Source organism: Delphinapterus leucas, chromosome 12 (assembly GCF_059928025.1).
Source record: "Delphinapterus leucas isolate spDelLeu-1000000601 "Yukka" chromosome 12, BTC_Dleu_Yukka2, whole genome shotgun sequence".
Classification (NCBI taxonomy): domain Eukaryota; kingdom Metazoa; phylum Chordata; class Mammalia; order Artiodactyla; family Monodontidae; genus Delphinapterus; species Delphinapterus leucas.
Genome location: NC_143140.1, coordinates 70634037 through 70648804, shown reverse-complemented (window position 1 = coordinate 70648804; position 14768 = coordinate 70634037). Strand labels below are relative to the sequence as shown.

General features: G+C 40.8%; 1 pseudogene; it reads right to left on the bottom strand.

Moving 5' to 3' along the window:
* Positions 1-10533: 10533 nt before the first annotated feature.
* LOC111168996 (heterogeneous nuclear ribonucleoprotein A1 pseudogene) lies at positions 10534-11903 on the bottom strand (annotated as a pseudogene).
* Between the last annotated feature and the right edge of the window lie 2865 nt (positions 11904-14768).

Here is a 14768-nt window from a genome sequence, read left to right as displayed (position 1 = left end):
ACCTGGACCAGGACAGTGGTCCTCATAGCTGATTGGCCAATGACTGACTAGAAACTCTCCATGATGGTTTCTCCTATAAGTATACCTGATGGTTAAGGAAGGGAAGAAAATAGCCAAGAAATAGAAATATTCTCTCCTTAATAATAATTTTATATCTTCAGTTAATTTTCATAAGGTGAAAAGGTAATATTTTCTAAACATCAGCCTTCTAAATCAATTTGAAAAAATCTCCAGGTTCGATGATAATTGTTTAATGTACATTTTGTTCTTTTTTATCTTCATGTAGGATGTATGTTGAGGCCACAGTACATGAACAGATGGAATATATGGCCAGGGCCAACTAATTACCATTAAGGACAGGGGACCCATTGTGTTTCCATAACTCCCATCCATCTACCTTCATTTCTGTCACCATGGTACCTAGTGGTTCAATTATTGAGTGTTGTGAATAGACAATTCAACAAAATCCACTTCATATAATGCTCTGCTTGGTGCTCTAGAAGCTATGTATGAATATTTTCCAAATCAACTTCCACTCATAAGGGAGGTGAGACTGCAGGGAATTTTGTGCGAATTGTTTAGTTTGCAGACGAGTGGAGTGAGAATTGGCATATTTTACATTGCATTATGGACATTCTTGTGGTTTCTCGCTGCAAGGGCCAACTCTAGAATGCCTCAGAAGTTTGTGCCAAAGGAGCATTCAGGAAGTATGTAATTTTCATAAGCTCACGTATCATGTGTAGCATGCTGGAGATTTCAAAAGAGCAGGCATTCTTCCCAGACTTGGAGTAACTCCTGCTTCTTCTTGGAGCAGCCATTTCCTCATAGAATTGGATGGAACAACACCAGGAAGTTCTGAGCAGCATGAAAGCTCTCAAATGTGATTTGTGAGTTTCTCAGGGAGCCTGTGACAGAAGAGCACTGAAAATAGGTACAATTGAATTGCCGCATGATCCAGCCATCTCACTTCTGGTATGTTTCCAAAAGAATTCAAAGCAAGATCTTGGAGAGAGATTTGCACACCCGTGTTCATTGTAGCATTCATTATTCACAAAAGCCAAGGTGGAAGCAACCCAAGCGTCCACGGATGGATGAAAGGGTAAACAAAATGTAGCAATATCTGCTCTCCATATTTGCTGGTTCTGCGTCTGAGGATCCAGCCAACTGGTGGCTCATGCACTGTGTTTAAAATCAGAGGTTGATTGAAACCTCAGATGCAGAACCTGAGGCTATGGAGGGACGTCTTTGGGACTTGAGCATCCTTGGAGTTTAGTATTCATGGCTGGTCCTGGAGCTAATCCGCCATAGATACAAGGGATGACTGTAATACATACAATGGAATATCATTCAGCCTTTTGAAAGAAGGAAATCCTGTCATAAGCTGAACGTTGGTGAAGCCTGGTGTCAGAAGCCAGCCACAGAAAGACAAATACTGTATGATTCCACTCCTAAGAGGTATCCAAAGTAGTTAAACTCATAGAAATAGAAAGTAGAAAGGCAGTTGTCAGAAGCTTGGGGGAGGGAGAAATGGGGAGTTGTTTAATGGGTATGAAGTTTCAGTTCTGCAGGATGAGAAGGTTGTAGAGATGTTCTGTACAACAATGTGAAGATACTTAACACCCCTGAGCTATACACTTAAAAATGATTAGGATGGTAACTTTTGTTATGTATTTTTTACCACATTAAGAAAATTAGATATTACTGTCCTTTCACCTTGAGCTGACGGGTGTTAATGAATTCAGCAGCTGGTCTGAGGAGGACACTCGTGAGGTAATTTTGATTAGAGAAAGCTATTCTCCAGCTAAAAATACTTGCATTAGAGTTGACCAGTGTGTAGAATGACTCCAGATCCTAGATCCCAGAGCCCTCCTGGGCTGCCCGATTGCCTTGAGAGCTACTGTGGACAGCCTGGAAACTTCTAGGGAGTCTCTGAGTTCAGATGTGGAAAAAGGCAAAAAGTGATACAAGTAAAGAAATGAATGGACATACTAGCAAACATGCTTGACTTCTTGGAGGTATTTCTATGGGAAGATGTTTCCTCTTAATAGTCTACTTTGGGGTAGTTTCCCCACAGTTCCAAAAGCTGACCAAAGCACTAAATAAATATTAAGTATTATTATGAACTGCAGTGGAGGAAAGGGTATTAAATTTGTTTTGATTGTCACTGGAAAGGAGGTATTAAATTTGTTTTGATTTTTTGGAAAGGAGGGAAGGTAAGTAATTTTTAAGCATGGTTTGGGCCGCTGGCATGGGAGCCCAGGGCAGATGTATTGGGAGGGCTCTGGGCATCTGGTGGAGGCTTCCACCCTGGCTTAAGAGTGGTACAGGCAAGGGCATTAAAGAGCACATTTCAAAAATGTGCTTCAGCCCTGCTCTATCTCTGGGTTAGGGCAATAAAACCTGTGTTTCTTTCTCCTCTCTCCTGCATCTCTTGGCCTCTGATCTGGACTCAAGTTTAAGCCATAGATCAGCTGTACGATCAGTTAGGAAGGATTTTCTGGGCTGGCATAAGACTTTGGCCATAACAAAAATGGAAACATATTACCTCAACTCAAAACTTACTTTCCAATGAACAATTACGTGTTTGGTCAGCTTTTCCCATCCAATTCTCAGAGCTCAGTTTCAAAAAAGGAAAGCCAAGGCCAGATAGAACAGACATCACAGCGTGGGAGAAGGAGTGAGAGCCTAGTCCTGAAGCAGGTGAGAAACCAAAGTTTCATTTCCTTAAAGGTTAAGAAGTTGGACTAAGCAGATACTTGGTTAAGGAATATGCTTCTGAGAGAGTTTGCAGGTTACCTCTGGAGAGACGCTCCTGAGAAAGGCAGAATCCAGTTATTATTTTCTCCAGTATGCCAGAAGATGTTAGAACTGACGGTCCTTTATAAACAGATTCTGGTTAATTATTTAATCTTAATCAACAAGCCCCTTCTCAGATCACTAATTAAACATAAGGGGAAAATAAAAGACACAAAGATATATAATCTATAAGTACATTTAATTTGATTTAAATACTATGGGGATAAAACTCCATTTACTATGGGGAAAAAAGTCACCTCTTCTTAGAGCGCATGGTGATCAGTTGCAGACTTGCCGGTGGCTCTCTTCTGCTCCCCCGCCCCCCACACACACACTGCCCCCTCTGGGGGGATGTAGTCTGGGACTACATTTCCCAGACTCCCCTGCCGCTCACTCCCAGGCTGCTTGGCCAATGAGTCACTGGTGGAAGATCGGAAGATTGAAAGGCAGTGAAAGAAACCATGTGCTTCCCGAGTCCTCTCCTGCTGAAGCTGTGCTGCCCCGTGGCTCCAGTTCCCTCTGTACAGCCCCTGCCTCAGTGGTCCCAGCTGCTGCCAGGAGTCCTCACAATTGTGCCAAGTCTTGCCAAAGACCCCTGGCTCACTGCTTCCTGCAACTCCACTTCCTCAACGGGAGAAGCAGTTTGCTGCTATTGCTAAGCTCTGGGTTGTTTCTGGGGCCCCATTTGGCTCCTTCTTTCTCCCAGTGTAACCAATTCCCTGTATCAATCCCCCTCAGTGTGAAAGATCTACAAGGGTTTCCATTTTTGCTTTTGTTTTATTCCAGCAAGTATCTAACTACTACAGAGAGAAAGAGCTCTGGACTTAACTTTAGAAACCAGGTAGAGGTAGCACTATTTCTACTTACTATTTTTGCATTGTTTAGGGCATATTATTTCTTTATTTTTGTCTCCCTTAATAGATAGTTTTATGGAGCAAACAATAAATCAGCAAATATTTCTTGAACACTTACTTCCTACAGTGCACTTTAGTAATAATTGTCTAAAGAACAATCTGCTAGGACAGTGGCACTCAGCTCACTACAACAGGAGACAAGTGCAGTTCGTCCTAATCAAGGCAGCTGAAGGCCGAACTTTCTAGATTCTGGCTGTCTTCCTAGGCTTTTAAGATGCCTGTGTCATTCCCTCTCACATTCAGATCTGAGAGTGGGGCTTGGAGCGTTAATGCTGCCCCTTAGAACCTCCCACGTCCTGCCTAAGTGCTTCACTGACCACTGTGAGCCCAGGAATCGCCACAGGAGCAAGTAAGTCCACGGCTGTGGAAAGCTGTACTGACGGTGCCGGTCCATAATGGCCACCTGCCCATCTGCAGTATACTTAGTTTTTTTTTCCTTCTTAATAGAGTAGCTTTAGAAGCATTACAACATCTGAACGTCTACACCAAAGGAGCCAGGGATGACCTCATTAACAGGAGACTCAAAGATAGCCCTTACCTCAAACTCTCCAAGAGAGAGACGTGTGTTTTCTGTCCTTCAGAAGATGCCCTTTTGGTCTGGACACAGTTCTAATGATTCTGCTTTAATAATCATATTTATATAGCCCTGAAATACTAGAGCTACTCAAGTGGGAAGTTTCCCTGATGAACCACAGGAAAAGATATCAGAATCTCAGAGCATAGTAGAAATAGTACAAACTAAGCGTATAGAGTACTTTAGAATTTGCAGAGTACTTTCATAAACACTGGCTCAATCTTGAGGGTTTTGAACGCTGTTCTGGCAAAAAAAAAGATAAGACCTAGAAGTGCTGTTTTCAAATCACTTCAGAATTGAAATGCGGTAACACTTTAATGATGCTGTACTCCTGTATAGGCAGATATTTTCTTTTGATATAATATTTGCTGTCTTTCAGGGAAATCCTTTATAAAAGTTGAGTCTTAATAGTCACGGGGGAGACAACATCAGACTTTCTGGCTATGGAGTCTCACTGTGTTGGAAGGAAATTTTCAAAATTATTTGCCTAGTTAAGCAATTGACTCCTTTTGCTTTAGTGGGCTGTCTTATCATATCAAGTATTCTTGCTATGTCTCTTAGTAATAAGGCTTTTTAAGTTGTCCTAGTTCAATAGTGACATGTATAATATAACAATAGAGACAAGTGAACTCTAAGACATGTACAATCTCAAAGTTATGCTTCTCTATAGAATGAGTCTACTTTTTTTCTTATACAAGAGAACTTTCCACTGATTTTGTTTAAACTTCTAATCCCAGGGCTTGATCTAATGTAAGATTTTATAAATTTTTATGAAATCCTGAGACTTCCATAAATGTCTGATCCAAAACAAATTCGATACCATTTCACTGTAAAGCAACTGGCTGCCCTGTTTTAGACAGAAGTAAATATCTTCACTAGACTTCAACACTCAAAATAATGGCTGTACAATTCATTCATTCATCAAATTCTTTCTGAACATCTGCTATCCCCAATATTATGCTGGGGTGATGACATAAAGGAAGATACAGTCCTTTATAGAGCATTTGTCTAATGGGGGAGACTGATAATTGAACTCTTCACTTTTATCCGAACAGACTCTTGTCATAACTCTACTGCTGAGGTACAAGTTGTAGGTTTTCCATGTAATAATAGCAATAATAATATCTGACTTGTATATATTATACACCTATATTTATGTACATATGTACATGTATGCTATATACATTGCTTATTTATCTTTTCTTCAGTGTCTAACACAGAACATGATAGAGGGTAAACCCTCAATAAATATTTCCTGAATTAATAAACTAAAGAAATGCAATTTGATTTAAAGACTAAAAGAATCCTTATCAAGAATATATACACTTGAATCACTTTTCTGTACACCTGAAACTAACACAACATAGTAAGTTAACTATGCTTCAATTAAAAATGATTTTAAAAATTAAAAAAATAAAAGACTAAAAGAATCTGCATCACAGGAAAAATCGTTTTGACCTCAGTCTTTGGAGGCCTCCCAATATATCCCCCATGGAACGTAATCTTTAGAATGAAGATCTAACACCTCAACTCCTTCCTTTCAAATCAACTTAAGAAATATCTTTTGAACAACTACTGTGTGCTAGACAATGGTAAGCACTGAGATAGCAAAATGGCTCAATAAGGTCTCATCCTCAACAAATCTTCCCTGGGAATTCAAATATAATATGGAAACAAAGACCTGTGCTCCTAAGGATATAGATAGTACTTTATTTATCTTTTTCTCTCCAGTGCCATGGCACATAGCAGGTATTTAGTAGAAGACTGTTGAGTAAATAGATGAATCAACAGACGAAGTAAGACTTAAAATGAGAATAGCAAGGAAGGAGCAATTCTCACTTGTATGCATGAGGGGAAAGGAATTTAGAAAGGCTGCAGATTGGAAGTGACAAGTGAACTTGGTTTTGAAAATGAGATGCTTTTAAGATAAAGAAGGGGAGACAAACGTCATAGTTGAGGAGGCAGTAAGAACAGAGACATGGGAGAGGAAAAGAACATGCTTGGAGTGGTTCCCTTTGGGAAGCTGGTGGTCATATTGGCTCTTCCTGGTTGGTGAGAGCATGGTCCCTTTGTAACATCATTCTTTCATCATGGAGGAGAAGCACCCTAGTCTAGCTTTCTAGAAGAGCTAATTTCTCCCCATTTCACTTCCCTGACTTATTTGGTTCTCAGTTTGTGAGGAAGGCAGAGGAAGAAATGTCGGAGACAGAAGAGATGAGGAAAAAATGTTCAAAACTATTCTATGGCTTGTCCAGGATCAGCCAGGTAACTTGATGCTCTATCTCGACTGCTTCATGCTGATGTGCACCTGAGTAAATTCATAATTGATTCTTTGGATTGATGCCAAAGTTTGAATATAATATACCTCAGCAATCACAGATTGAATCCAGAAGGACTTTATTGAATCCAGTTGTTAGAGAATCAAAAAATCCCTTTCCGTCCCTCAGTTATTTATAGGTCAATCCAAAAGAAAAAAAAAAAAAGTCCTAGTGCTATCCAAGCTTGCTTTCAAATGGGCCAAACCAGTTTTAAACAGTTACTTACAACATCCTGCCAATTTCCATTTCATAACAAGCATGAAGTTAACATTTTTAAGAGAAAGAACAACTTCACTAGTAGCCCAGCTACGAAGAAAAGGTATTCAACCTTCTAATAAAATAGTAATGCTGCAAGCTCAGTGGCTCATAAAACATTTACAACCTTCAGCCAGTAAAGTGCAGAACAAGAGATTTAATGTTGCTGCTTGATGGAATGAAGGGATGCTTGGTATAAATATCACCCCAAAGCAAGTGGGCTGCAGGGGGTGCAGGAAGAAAGGTCCCCTTGTGGCGGCAGGTGTCTATTTTGTAGTTAACCAAAGGTATATGGTCCCTTTCTTACATTTTCTTTGATAACCTAGAACTGAAACACTAAAGGGTATGGATGGAGAGAGAAGGAATTGAGCTGAGAAGTCAGTCCATGCCACCCTGTGTTACAACTTCAATGAAACAATGTACGTTACATACCAATAAGAGTGGCGCAGCCAGAGGCACACCTAAGGTTGGCCTTGCCTAGCTCAGGTGTCTTTCTTTAAAAAAAAAAAAAAAATTATTTATTTATTTGGCTGTGCCGGTCTTCCTTGCGGCACGTGGGATCTCTCAGTTGCGCATGCGGGATCTTTTAGTTGCTGGCATGAAAACTCGTAGGTGCTGCATGGGAGATCTAGTTCCCTGACCAGGGATCGAACCTGGACCCCCTGCATTGGGGGCGCGGAGTCTTAGCCGCTGGACCACCAGGGAAGTCCCCTGCTGTGTAGGATTCCCGCTGCTGTGGGAGATGGGGCGGGAAGAAGAGGCATGCATCAAGTTACCCAGAGGTAACTCTCTGCATACTCTGTGTGTGTCTGAGTGAGTGTGAGAGGGATGGTGAGAGCCCCGGCAAGTACTGAGTTGTTTCCTTCTGCTTTTCATTTGGGACTACGGCTGGGCATGCGTTAACATGAACAAATCCCTACTTTATATAATAACAGGAATTTGTATATACAAATTGTGTATTAGAAAATAGGGATTTGTTCATGTGTGCTTTCAATCTGAGGATTTGTTTTTTGATTCTGGAAGATTCTGAGCTATACTAATTATCTACTACCGTGTCCTCAGTTCTCTACTTTGGAACTTTTATGTTATATCTATGCTGAAGTGTGAATCTAATCTTTTCTATCTTATGTTTTTTCATTGGTTCCGTGTTCAGGGTAAATATCCCAGCATACCTTCTAATTCATTAATTCTCTTTGTTCATCTAGAGTTCTTTTTTTTTTTTTTTTTTTTTTGCGGTACGCGGGCCTCTCACTGTTGTGGCCTCTCCCGTTGCGGAGCACAGGCTCCGGACGCGCAGGCTCAGAGGTCATGGCTCACGGGCCCAGCCGCTCCGCGGCATGTGGGATCTTCCCGGACCGGAGCACGAACCCGTGTCCCCTGCATCGGCAGGCGGACTTCCAACCACTGCGCCACCAGGGAAGCCCCTAGAGTTGTTTTTATTTTTTTCTAATTATAGTGGCGATACTTTTTATTCCCAGGACTTTTTCCTGGTTCTTTATCATATCCACTTGCTTTTGTTTCATAATCCCTTCCTATAATTTCTTATTTTGCTACGTTCTTTTTCCCCCTTAGCCCACTGGGAGTTTTAACATGTTTTTCAGATGGCTGTATTATCTCTACCCTTTCAGGGATGAATTCCCGATTCGGTGAGTATTTTGGCTATCATTTACGATGTGAGTTTCATTTCTGCATTTTAAACTTTTAATTGCCATGTCATCTTGAGTGGAAATTTCCTTTTGCTGGTGTTTGTTGCCCCACTTCTCTTGCTCACCTCTCCTTGCCTCGGAAATTGTGATTGCTCTCACCCAGCCTAGGTCCCCATTCAGAGCCAAGCTCTGTGGGAGCAGTTTGGGTGTCTTATCTGTGGGAGCAATGCTGATCCCACCTCTTTGTCAGCAGGTGCCTTTGGGCGCAGGCTCTGCCTGGGAGCCCCCAGCTTCTCTCTCCTGCTGCTGGTTATTGGTGACAGGCCTGCACCCCAGCTGCAGCTTTTTCTAAGCTCTTTTTCTAGAAGGGCAAAGTACCCTGACCCTCTGTGTCACACAGCCAGGCCAACGCCACGCCCCACCCAGAAGAGGTGCAAGTCTGTTCCGCCATGCCTGGGAGCTCCCAGCAGCCGTGCTAGTTTCCTATCCTAGAGCCAGGAAGACTGGAACCTCCACCATCCCTCACTCTCTTATTTCTGGGCCACAGAGATATTCTCTTGTTTTTGAGACTGTTTACGTATTTTTAATTAAAATTAAAGTTTTCACTTATCTTTGTTCTCGGCATGAAAAAGTACTATGTCCTATTAAGAAGGTAAACAATGCTGACCTGTATTGCAATTGGGTTAAATATAACATTATTTCTTACCAAAAATAAATGACGGAGCTCTAGAAAATTTAGTGGATGAAGACACATGTAAGGAACAAAACCATTCAAAACTGCCATACAAAGCTACTCATTGTTAACATTTTGGGGTGTAACAATCCATCTTTTCTCTCTGGCTCTAAAATGCCCACCTAATAGAAGGTCATTCTTGGTTCTCTCACTTGAGTCACCTATAAACATACAGCTATCAAATGTGGGTTTCACCCACAGGAACTGCAAATGTGGCTGCATTGGAGGATTTCTGCATTTTCATTTTTTGTTACTGAGGTGGAAGTTAGGAGGTGAGGAGATTCTGATTTATCTTGAAATGTGGAAATCTTTTGCTGATTTTGCTGCTAACATTGCAGAAACAACTGATTGTGATGAACATGAAGATAAATAAGTTACTTCTCAGAGGACAGACAGTTGCTGGAAATTGCCCTACTGGAAATAAGGGGAACCTGTCTTGGGTTGGGGGGAAGTGTAGGCTTTGACTTCTTGTCGGGGTCGGGGGAGCAGTCTCTGCTTTCCCACTCCTCTGTTGCTTCCCCTCTTCGTTAGGAGCACCTTTAATCTGCCTCTTCTATTTGGTCAGACTCCTTCCGTAAAACAGGAAAGGCTATCCTCAGCTGTAAGGATGCCACTTAATCCCAGATCATTTTATACAAAGGAGGCTTTGGGTGGCTTTCTAGGACCAAGGTAAAAATAAAATCAAGAATAAATAAAATCCAAGTTCCTGGTGCTTTTCAAGCTGCTCTAAGAAGAAGCATTTCCCTTCCATCATGACAGTATAATTACGGTAGGATCACAGCAACCATGGTTCCCAGGAGGAGAGTAAGAGAAGGCGAAGTGCAGAGAGAAGCAGAAACTCGAGGACAGCAGTGGAAGGAGGAATCCAGAAGAACTGGATGCCAACACATGACCTGAAGAAGGAGACGAACAGATATTAATGTTCTACACACCAAGACTGGATTATTCTCAGCCTCGGTCCGTAAACATGTGAAAAGTAAAAATAACAAATTAAGATGAAAATTGCAAAAAATTTTTCATGAAGTGGAAATGAGGCATTTGTAAGGTATAAACCATCTAGTACTGAGAAAGTCTTAGGAAAGTGGAGAATTAAATTAAGAATATAAGTAGTCTGAAAGTTAGAGAATAAAAGAGAGAAAATGTTCAGGTTCCTGAAGGAAAAAGGTCAGGAAAAGATTAAAGGGTGTGAAGTGAAGTTGAATAAAACAATATAGTTCTTGCTGAGAAGAGTCAGGAAAGACAGAGTTTATAACAATGTCAAGAGAAGCAATGGAAGAGGAAGTGGAAATAAGGGAAGTTTAGACCTCCTTCTAATTCAGAACTATGTTCATATTTTCCTAGGGTTAATGCTTACTCACTCACTTCAGTGCCAATGCATGTTTTATTTATTTATTTAAAAAGACACATTTATTCAGCTTCATGGTCAGACTATTACATTTAGCCATCAACAGTATGGGTGCAAAAAAAAAAACCTACATTAAAACCCTTTGTTGGAATGCTTTCCATAGAACAGAAACTAAAATACCTGTTATACAATTAGTCACAAATACAGTCCTCAATTTTTTTTGCCCATACACATGAGTATTGTCTAAAACATGTCTTCTTTGTAGCAGCTAGGCCCTGCCACCACTGCGTTTGGCTGAGTTCACAAAGGTGTTGTAACCTGTAGCTTCCCCATCACTTCTCTGGCTCTCCTCTCCTGCTGAGCTTTGTTTCCTGGCAGTAATTAAAACCTTCTGCCACTGCCAGAGGTCCTGCTGCTGCTGGAACTGCCATAGCCACCTTGGTTTTGTGGTTTGGCAAAGTATTGGCCTCCACCACCACAGGGGCCAGCACTTCTGCCTCCAAAGTTTCATCCCTTCGTGGGTCCAAAATGTGAAGATTGTTGTAACTGCCAAAATCATCGTAGCTTCCGCCACCTCCAAAATTGCTTCCACCATTACCAAACCCATTACAGCCATCCCTACTGCCACCACAGCCACCACCACCACGGCTGCCACCAAAGGCATCTCGACTGCTGAAGTTTCCTCCACGACCAAAGCTGTCATTCCCACCAAAGCCCCCTCCAAGACCACCACCAAAGCTTCCAGAACGACTTCCAGCTCTTTGGCTGGATCTCTTGCTTAGATAGGGCTTTCCTTACTTCACAGTTGTGGCCATTCACAGTGCGGTATTTCTGAATGACAATCTTGTTTAATGAGTCAAGGCCATCAAATGTTATGAAAGCAAAGCCTCTCTTTTTGCCGCTGCCTCGGTCAGTCATGATTTCAATCACTTCAATTTTCCCATACTGTTCAAAATAATCTCTTAGGTGATGTTCTTCAGTGTCTTCTTTAACGCCACCAACAAAAATCTTTTTCACAGTTAAGTGGGCACCAGGTCTTTGAGAATCTTCTCTTGAGACGGCCCTCTTTGGTTCCACTATTCCATCCACCTTGTGTGGCTTTGCCTTCATGGCTGCATCCACCTCCTCCACAGCGGCATATGTGACAAACCCAAAGCCTCTGGAGCACTTGGTGTTTGGATCCCTCATTACCACACAGTCTGTGAACGTTCCCCATTTGCTCAGAATGGCAGACTCTCATCGGTTGTTTCAAAGATCACATCTCTGAAGAGGAGCTTCTGCAGCTGTTCAGGCTCTTTGGGAGACTCTGACTTAGACATGATGGCAATGGACGGGGGAGACATCAACGATGCTTACTCCCCAGCGTCCACTGGCAGAAAGGAGTAATCTAACGAACGTATCTCCCAATGCATGTTTTAAATAGTGAGCTATGTATAGGGCACTTACTCTTATGTTAAGAGCTGTTTGATCATCTGAGGTCTGACTGAAAAAGCAAACAAACAAAAAGTTCCTATTTTCAAAGAACTAAATCTAACTGGAAGAATGCAACAAAACCAGAAACAGCTGTGGTGCAATTAGTTTACTGGTGTAGACGGATGACAGAGAACTTGAGTCTGGTGGTTGCAGGAATACCTGGAGCTGACGTGGCAAAAGGGGTGGGACTTGATTTGAATAAAAAGAAGAGGAGGGGGAAAGGAAGGGTGAAGAGGAGAGAAGAGGAGGGGCTATTATAGCCCAGAAGCTCTTGCACCCCCAAGGCTAACACTGTAGCTGGCCTTTTATAGAGGATCAATAATGTTTGTTCATAAAAGGAGGGAAGATGGATGGGGGGTAGGGGCACAGCTGAGCTGCCTCAGGGGACAGAGAGGAAACGGACCTAGAAACATGACAAAGAGGGGAAGCAGGTGATGGAGGGGCTCACACATAGGCAGAGAGAGTTTAGATTTGATAGAGTAGGAAATAGAACTCCACTAAAAGTTTTCGTTTTATTTTTTAAATTAACATACAATAAAATAGACTGCTTTGTGTGTGTACAGATCTATGAATTTTAACACTTTTATCTACCACCATAATCAGGACACAAGAAAATGTCATCACTCCAGAACTCTCTGTGCTCTCCCTTTGCAGTCACACCTCTCTCCCTTCCCTAACCTCTGGCAACCACTGGTGTGTTCTCCCTCACTCTAGTTAGTCCTTTTGAGAAGGTCATATAAATGGAATTATACTGTATGTAACCTTTTGAGACTGACTTCTTTCACTCAGCTTAGTGCTTTTGAGATTCTTCTAAGCCGTTATGTGTATTAACAGTTTATTCCTTGCTGAGTAGTATTCCATTGTTAACTTACTCATCCATTAAACTAAGACATTTTGTTTGCTTCCAGTTTTTGATGTTTATGGATAGATCTGCTATAAACATTTGTGTACAGATTTTTTTGTAAACATAAGTTTTTATTTCTTTAGGATAAGTACCCCTGGAATGGTATTTCTAGGTCATATGGTAAGTGTATGTTTAACTTTATAAGAAACTGTCAAACTGATTTCCATTTTGCATTTCCACCAGAAATGTGTGACAATTCCGGTTGCTCTGCATCCTTGCCAGTATTTGGTATTTCTAGTGTTTTTTTATTTTAGCCATAAAATAGCTTTGTACATATTGTGGTTTTAATTTGCTTTTACCACTAGCAATTGAGGTTGAATTTTTTTTCATGTGCTTATTTGCTTCTGTATACCCTCTTCAGTGAAGTGTCTCTTTAAGTCTTTTCGGTTATTTTTTTTTAGCTGGTTGTTTGTTTTTTTACTGTTAAATTTTGAGCATTCTTTACATGTTCTGGCAACAAGTCCTTTGTTAGATATATGATTTGCAAATATTTTCCCCCAGTTTGTTACTTCTCTTTTCTGTGTCTTTCACAGAACCAAAATGTTTAATTTTGATCAAATTTAATTTATCAATTTTTAATTTTATGGATCCTGTTTTTTTGGTTTTGTGTTTAAGAACGTACAGGGTAGGAAAGAATTCTTTTTCTTACTACTTTCCCAGCTTCTTCTGGTGGGGTCTGTAAATTGAACTGACAAAAAAAATAGATTAACAAGAAAAAGTATACAAATGTATTTAATATAAGTTTAATGTAACATCGGATTCTTCAGAGGGAAATGAACACCTGAAGAAACAGTTAAGCCTGAGCATGTGTATGCTAGGTTTGATGAAGACTGAAAAATCGTGGACAAACGTGATGACACAAAAAGGTATGAGCTAAGGGGAGTAAACTGGGGGAAACCTAGCAAGTTTGTCTAGATTCCCCTTGGTGTCCCTCTGTCTTCAGAGATAAGAATGCTCCTTTTTTCCAGGTAGAAGACGCTTCACATGAGTGTCTTACGATCTACTTCAGAGGAGAAGGAGGAAGTCAGAGAATCCTTCCTGCACCTGCTTTCTCTCAAATTCCTTCAGCTTAAAATATTCAATATGCCAAGATGCCGTATTTTAGGGGAGCATGTTCTGAATCTTGTCAAACTCTTTCCCTAAGCCCAGGTCATGAAGATTTTTACCTATATCTTTTTTTTAGTAGTTTTATACCTTCACATTTTACATTTAAGTCTCTGATCCATTTTGAGTTAATTGTTGTTTAAAGCGTGAGGATTAGATCCAAGTTTTTTGGTTGTGGTTGTGGTTGTTTTTGCCTATGGGTGTCCACTTGTTCCAACATCATTTGTCACTATAGTATTCTTCCTTGAGTTTCCTCTGTATCTTTGTCAAAAATCAATTGGTCATATTTATGTGGTAGATCTATTTCTAAATTCACTATTCTGTTCCATTAATCTACATAACTGTCCTTTTGCCAATATACAATGTGTTGTTTACTGTGGCTTTAGAGTATGTCTTAAAATGAGGTAGTGTGAGCCCTTCAGTTTTATTCTTCTGTTTTCAAAATTGTTTGAGCTCTTCTGGTTTCTGTGTCTTTCCATATCAATTTCAGTATTGACTCGTTTATATCTTCAAAAGATCCAGCTGAGAATTTGATTGCGATCCCTTTAAATCTGTAGACTGATGTGGGGAGAATTGACATCTTTGCTAAGTTTTTGAATAAGAGAGTGAAATGACCACTCTTCACTTATGGGAACTTCATTTGCATAGGGAGAATAGATGGAGGCCATTTTTATATTTTCTGTACTATTCCCAGCCTAAAAGAACT